The sequence below is a fragment of the Chlorocebus sabaeus genome, unplaced genomic scaffold (assembly GCF_047675955.1).
Source record: "Chlorocebus sabaeus isolate Y175 unplaced genomic scaffold, mChlSab1.0.hap1 unalloc_scaffold_397, whole genome shotgun sequence".
Taxonomy (NCBI): domain Eukaryota; kingdom Metazoa; phylum Chordata; class Mammalia; order Primates; family Cercopithecidae; genus Chlorocebus; species Chlorocebus sabaeus.
In genome coordinates, this window is record NW_027327700.1 from 86,133 (window position 1) to 93,254 (window position 7,122).

At 55.9% G+C, this 7,122-nt stretch overlaps 1 pseudogene; it reads left to right on the forward strand.

Moving 5' to 3' along the window:
• The first annotated feature begins 238 nt into the window (after positions 1–238).
• LOC140711250 (uncharacterized) lies at positions 239–6,696 on the forward strand (annotated as a pseudogene).
• The last annotated feature ends 426 nt before the right edge of the window (positions 6,697–7,122 follow it).

Genomic DNA, 7,122 nt, shown 5'->3' on the forward strand with positions numbered 1-7,122 from the left:
TTGACGAAAGGGGCGGGGTGGGGCCAGCAGCAGGATGTGGACAGTAGAAGGAGGGGGAAGTGGGCAAGGGAGAAGTGGGACGTGGCGAGAGGCGTGTCTATGCAGATGAGTGGGGCCTGGTGAAGGGCGGGGCTGCGCGGGTGAAAAGAGGGGTTCCTGGAGGGCGTAGTGCTATGTTGCGCGGGGCTGTGCAAGTGATGGGAGGAGCTTAGTAAGGGGTGGCTCTTTGCAGGTGAGGAGTGAAGCCTCGTAGGCGGGGATGAGCTGGGCCTTGGGGATGGGGCTTGCAGGCGATGGGGTGGAGCCAGTGGGGCGGGGCTGCAGGCAAGCTGAGCCTTGGGGGCGGGACTTGCAGCGAGAGGAGGGGCCTTGTGGGGGCAGGGCTGGCAGAAGAGGGTGGGGCTTGGTGATGGACCGGGCTGTTGGAGTGAGGGTAGTGGCCTGGTCGGGGGCTGCCGGAAGCTGGGCCAGGTGTACAATGGTAATCCTCTCTGGACTTCGTCATGTGGCTCAGGCTGTGCCTAGCAGGGAGGCCAGCCCGATCGAGCTGCCGTCTGCACCCTGAGAGTGAGGGCTCCTTCCCCCAGCGCGGGTTAAAGTAGGGAGGCCGGTCCCCATCGAGGGTGGGGTCTCCACCCTTCCATCCTGACAGCGAGGGCTCCTTTCCCCAGCGCGGGTTAAAGCACCGTGTGTCCACCTGTGCAGTGGCTGGTCCAAATGTGCCCTGGAGGGCAGAAACCCTGGGTCCTGCCGCTGGTCCGGGGCGTCTGCTTCCCCTTCCTGCAGTTCCTGGGAGGGTCTGTGTGTCCAGGGGGCTCTGATCCCTGCCTCAGGACCACGGGTGAGGGGTCAAGATCGCCCACTTTGGAGCTGGCCGGGATCTTGGTTCTTTGGATCCTCGCTGTGTGGCTCTGGAGCAGTTCTGTCCTCAGGAGAGGGATCCTCACAGCCGCCTCTTGGACCCTAAGGAGAATTAATAGGACGACCCCCGGGTAGCTGCTCGTGGCCCTGTGCGGAGCCAGTCCTGTGTCTCCACCAGTTCCTTCCCTCTGTGCTCCCCCACACTGTCACATCGCCAGCCTTTATTTCCTTTTCCTTGGACCCAGGCAGCGAATGCCCAGCTGGCCTTGGCAGCCCCTTCTCTAATCTATCCTCAAATCACTTCCTGATGGACAGCACTGACCGGCCATTGGCGTGACCAAAACCCCACAAAATAGAACCCAACTTTCCTATTAAGCCGTGCAGAGCTGTCCCAGCCCTACTTCCCACAGGCTGTCCTCATTCACCATGGGATCCGTGGTTCTCACCTGGGGCTGGGGGTGCCCCTGGCATCCAGTGGGGAGTGTCAGGGATGTCCCTCCAGGCCCAGTACAGTCTCCCAGCTGGTGGCCAGCAGACAGCAGCACCCAGCCTGATGTCCCTGTGGCTTCCGGTTCCCCGAGGCCAACTGTGCTTTGCTGCCTCTTCGTCCTGTCAGACGGCTGCCCTCTCTCCACCTTCGCTGGTTAGCAGTGTTCCATCCATTAGAGCTCAAAGCACTGCCTCCCGGCAATGCAGCCCCTTCTCCTGGCCTGCCCTCTGCCTGTGCCCCGCCGTCTGCGCCATGTCTTCGCGGGCCCATCAGAGCGAGGCTCCCAAAGAAACGGAGCGGTTCCTGTTTGTGTCTCTGTCCCACCTTCTCTGGACCTGGCACCGTGCCCTTTGCCGACAGAGGTCTTGGGTTGATTGTAAGCAAAGCAGACAATTTGTATGGCTCTAAATGGCTGTGAACATGCTTGATTGGGGTATTTTAAAAATAATTGGATATGTAAACATTTGAGTGTGACACAGGTGGATTTTTGGGCGAATGGTCTTGTTCTTCAGGGAATAACCAGAGGCCCATCCACAAGGACCATTTCTGGCTGATTTATGGAACGCTGTTCTACCTGGTTAATTTTGAATGTTATCTCAGCCTGGGAGGTAGCTCAGCATGTGACGAAGATCACTGGTTTGAATCCTAATCTGCTCCTTAGGAGCTGCACCTTCCATGCCTTCGTTTCTTCCTTGGTTAGGTAGGAAAGGTATGAGCTACCTCAGAGTTGTGAGTGAGGCCTGCATCGAGTGACCGCATTAAAGTGCCAAGAACTGCACCCGGAGGGTTGATATTTAAATACCTTTAAACATTCCGATGCTGCATTTTAGTACCCGGGTAAAACAGCAAAGTTATGACAGATGCAGATGCAGACCCTCGGTGAGGTGGGGAGCTGATGGCAGGAGGTGGATCACTGACCCTGTAACGAGGGCGTGGTCTGTTCGAGGCTGAACGAAGTGCACATCATTGCATGTACCACGGAGGTCCCTCTCGTGAAGTCCTGGAAGGGTCCATGTGGCTGAGCCGTGTGGTCTGTCCATGACGTCCGGCAGGAGCAGAGCTTTCGGGTGCAGCCTTGCTCTTGTGCGCACAGCCCTCAACGGTCTCAAAAGTCTGAGGCTTAAAGCAGGCTTGGGGTTTCCTTACACCTCCTGGACATCTAATTTGCCTGGCAAACATGTTTTTCTTGGGTGTAAAGGTGAAGGAGTGGGTGATTCTGGTGAAAGTGTACTAATTACTGCACTTCTGGGTCAGTGGCGCTTGGTTGAAGACACTATCTGCCCTGGATGGACATCTCTGGGGTGGTGAGAACCAGTGGCTGGATGTCGTGGGGTTGCCAGGAAGATGCTAGCTTTTTCCTTTTTCCTCAGTAACAACACCCTACTTTGTTTAGGGAAGCAGCACACCCAGCTGAAAATCCAATTCTCTTGCACGGCAGAGCGGCTGGTGACACAGGTCCAGATGCTGGGATGCTGATGGGGGGTCCTGGAGTGGGAGGTGTCAGGAGACTTTCCCGACCCACAGCAGCCCTGGGCTCTTGTCCGGCCTTCTTGCCCGAGGCATGACCCCTGGAGGGAAAGCAGCTTCGGGGGCCCGAGGGCCAGAAGGCAGAGTCCTGGTGTGTGGGGCAGGCCTGGGCCAGGCTCCTCGGAGGATGTCACAGAGCTGCTGCCCATGAGGGGACCACCCACCTCTGAGCCCCATGCAGATTTTCCTCTGTAGCCGAGCGAAATCCTGGTACGGTGAGTGAGGCAGTCAGAGGCACCTTTTGTGGAAGGAGGACAAAGCTGGAGAGAAAGAGGTTTTCCTAAAGGCACAAGGCGCTGATACTGCATTAGGGATAATTCCTAGAAGTGTGGTTGCTGGTGGGTGGAAAACTGTAGCCAGAGAATAAGTGGGAATGGCCCTTGCTGGTATTTAACTGATTCGTTCACGGATGGTCTGAACAGTTCTAGTGAAAATAATATTTTGGACACAGATGTTTTCATCCTGCCTCACAAGCAGCATGACCGTGGGCTCTTCCATCCTTCCTGGGTGACAGTGAGGGTCTCAGGCCCTTCCGACCCTGTGTTAGCATTTCCCCAGGGTGTGTGTCCTGTCCTGAATAGGCTGGAATGCCTCTGGGTATAGCTGAGCCTCTTGAAAAGGGAAGAGTCATGTGACGTGCTCTGGGTGAACAGGAAAATGAGGGAGGACAGGGAGAGGGGCCCGGAGGTGAGGAGGATGGTGAGCAACACTGGGGACAGGGGACAGAGGGTAGCACCGGGGATGGGGGGACGGAAGGTAACTCTGGGAACAGGGCGGAGGGTAACACCGGGGACAGGGGATGGAGGGATGGAGGGTAACACCACTTCTCCAGGCTCCTTTGGGGGATGCTGCCGCCTCTCACACACCAGAGTGAAGTCAACAGGCTTCTGTCCCCAGGAGCCCCAGAGCCTGGCAGCTGGGATTGGCCCAGTATGAACCACCGTTCACTGGCTCTGCACCTTGGGACAGGCTCCCTGGTGTTTCCACCCTGTTTTCCCATCTGGACAGTGGAACCCTGAGCCCTGGACTCCAGCATGTCATAGGCACTCATTAGCGTTTCTTTTGTCGTGGTCCGCAGACGAAGTGGCTCTTTCTTTGTGTGTTCACAGCCCTCCTGCTCACTTTAGCTTCTGGGAACACTTTTTAACATAGCTTCGTATGTGGGGAGGACTCAAGTGATTAATTGAATGTTTTATCAGGTGCGGTTCTTCTGTTTCCTAGTTTTGACACTGGGAAACAATGTCCCCATTGGTGAATTTTCCAGGGACTCCTGTGGTCAGCCTCACGGTTTCACTCTGTCACTTTCTAATGCAGTACTCTTTGGGAGTCTTTTCAATTAAGCACCGTCATTTAAAAATAAGTTTTATAATATGCAGTTTCAGATTAATTCTTTACCTTTGTGTCTCAGGCAGTGGCTCCTCACCTGTGAGTCGTCAGAAAGTTTCACGCAGTTTTCCAGGGCGGCCTTTGCATTTACTGGAACTATTAAGAGCTCCTTCCTGCTTCCCGTGATTGACACGCAGTGCACGTGAGGCCGTGCGTGGCTTAGCGTCTTCTGCGGGTTTACAGGGCACTTTCTGTTCTTCCCCACGCTGGCTCTGCTGTGCCGAGTATTCGCTGCGGGCAACGGTCACACTGTCTGGCACAGGCCACCGGGCAGACTTCACGTAGTGGAGCCTGCAGAATGGCAGAGCCCGGCCTCCTCGCCGCCCTTCACAGGGAGCAGAAAGCGCAAGCCTGTGATCAGAGCTGTGCTAGCCCAGAAAGCCTCCGAACAGGTTGAATTGAGGAATCGGCTCCTACCAACTGCCCATGTTTAGGATGTGTTTGAGTGTTTGTGATTTTTCCTGCACTGAAGCTACTGGGCTGGCTCTGAGTCACCGTCACGGGACTTCACTTGCCCCCAACGGGAAGCGGCGGGGGTGGAGGGCCGCACAGAGGCTTGCCGCCGTGATAATGAAGGGCTTGTCGCCTCTTGGGACAGCGAGTTCAAGCTCTTCGTAATTGTCAGCGTAAAGAGTGACCTGCTGAGGACACGGCTATAATTCAGGGTGGCATGGTTGATTGTCATCGTTGATATCAGGTGCCTGCCTCTAAAATGACGGTACCCGTAGTGCGGCTCCAGGAGGGCAGCTCCTGCCAAACACACGTGCTCCTGGGCCCCTGCAACCAAGCTCGTGCTGCCAGCCACGCCTGCAGCTGTGGGTGCAGCGGGATCCTCATGGCACTGAGCGCCTCCGTCCTTTGCTTGTGAGGCCCAGCCCTCCGTCCCACCTGGTCCCCAGTGCGGCTCCTCCCTGGGTTCTCCCAGCCCCGTGCAGACCTCCGTCTTCACAGCTTCCCTAGTTTTCTCGTGGGCGCCCCAGGTGGGTGCCTGGGCAAGGTTCTTGTGTTAGTCGAGTTCTCTCCAGCCTTCCCTGGCTTGTGGCAACAGCAGGTCCCTTCAGATGAGTCAGCCAGCTGTGTGCCTGCATGTTCAGGATACCTATTAGGGGCCTTTCTCAGGTCAGAGCAAGACGGACTCTCACCTCCTCCGTGGAACTTTGGAGCCCGCCCTGGAGAGACTCCAGCCACGTCCAGAGGGGCCGCCCAGGTCCCCGCTGTCTGGTGGGAGTGACTTCTGAGCCACTCGAGGCCCCACTTTGTGTTCCTGCACCCCACAAAGCCACTTAAAGCGCCATGTTCTGATGCCGTGTGCCTCTGGAGTGTGGCACACAAGCCTGGACGGGGATCTGAGCGGTCGCTGCCTTCCTCAGGCTGCGCTTGTGTTTTGGGTCCCCTGGAGCACTCGTGGCTGTGATTCTCACCGCTGTCTGGGCTCCCCTAGACAGTCTCACCCGCAGCCTGAGGGCCACATCGGCAGCCACTGAGGAGCCGGCAGGTCCGGCGTTGGTCTCACTCAGTCCTTCTCGACTTTGGTGACAGAGGAGACAGCAAAGCTTCAGCTGGGAGCCCCAGGCCTTCTCTGCTTGGGGCCTTGGAACTGAGATAGCACAGATCCTGCCATCCACATGCTGGGGGCCCCGCTGTGCCGCTCCCTCCTCTGGTCAGGGGCCGCGCCCTTGGGTTGGGCAGCTCCGGGTCCTCGCACTCAGGGGCTCAGGGTGGGTGTTGGATGCAGAGAGGAGAAGGGCGGCGGTTTGAGCCCAACTGTGTTGGTTTCATCTTCTGCCTTTTGTCCCTAAGTACCTTTGCAAAGTTTTCCAAATGAAAACTCAGAAGGTAATTTTAATGACTGGAATCTGTGAATTCCATGGAAGCCAAGTCTGTCCACCTCTTTCAGCCACCTCACTTCTCCCCATTGGGGCTGATTTTGGCAGCATTCATAGGGGCAGGGACGCAAGGGGTGGTGGCCAGCCCTCAACCCTGCATTCCTCCCCTCCTCCCCTCAGCGCCACAGCATTTCGGTGTCATCCCCTTCCCTGCACGCGTCCTCATGAAAACCAAGTGTGGCTGGAGGGAGACGCCTGAGCCCGCTCCCGTGACCTTCCCGGCCAGCTCGGCTGCAGCGGCCCCTCGGCAGGCATCTGTCTGGTGCTGCCTCCGTGCTCCTCCCGTCACCTGACGCTCGTGCTCCTGAATCTTCACGCGTGTGCTCCGTGCAGCCACGTCACAGGCTCCCTGGAAATGGAGACAGTGTCTCACGCCGGTCAGAATGCTCTTCTCTGTCCACTGAATAGTCCAACACGGAATCATTCCTCTATTATTATTTATGCTTTGTTATGTAGAACTGGAATGAAGAAAAAGTGAATTTAGACATTACAGCCCTCAGGTTGAAGCTGGGTAATTGCATTAGGGAATTAAATGAGAGCATTTGAGCTTCTTGAGTCCTAATTCTACATCTTCGTATCCCCATTACCCCCTACCCAGTGTCTAACACAGCTCTTGGTCTAGGATTTTCTTGATAAATGCTTATTGAATTGAACTGGACTGAGTTTAACATTCCCACCCAGAGTTAGAAGCCAGTCCCTGAGCAAATTGCATTGAGAACGTGAGTTTGACGTTACTGTGGTAAGGGGTATCCTACACAACATAATTCCTAGTCAATATCAGGTATTTAGTCAAATAGACTTAAGTATAGAGAGGCATTGGCCCATCTGGCAAAAGGGCAAGGCACGGTGCTTTAGATCCAGGTCCGCAATATCAACTATGAAAATAAAATGTTGTCAACTCCAATTACAGCCCTGTCCTCAGCTGGTCACTGTTTACACTAACAATTATAAACAGCTTGAACTTGCTGTCCT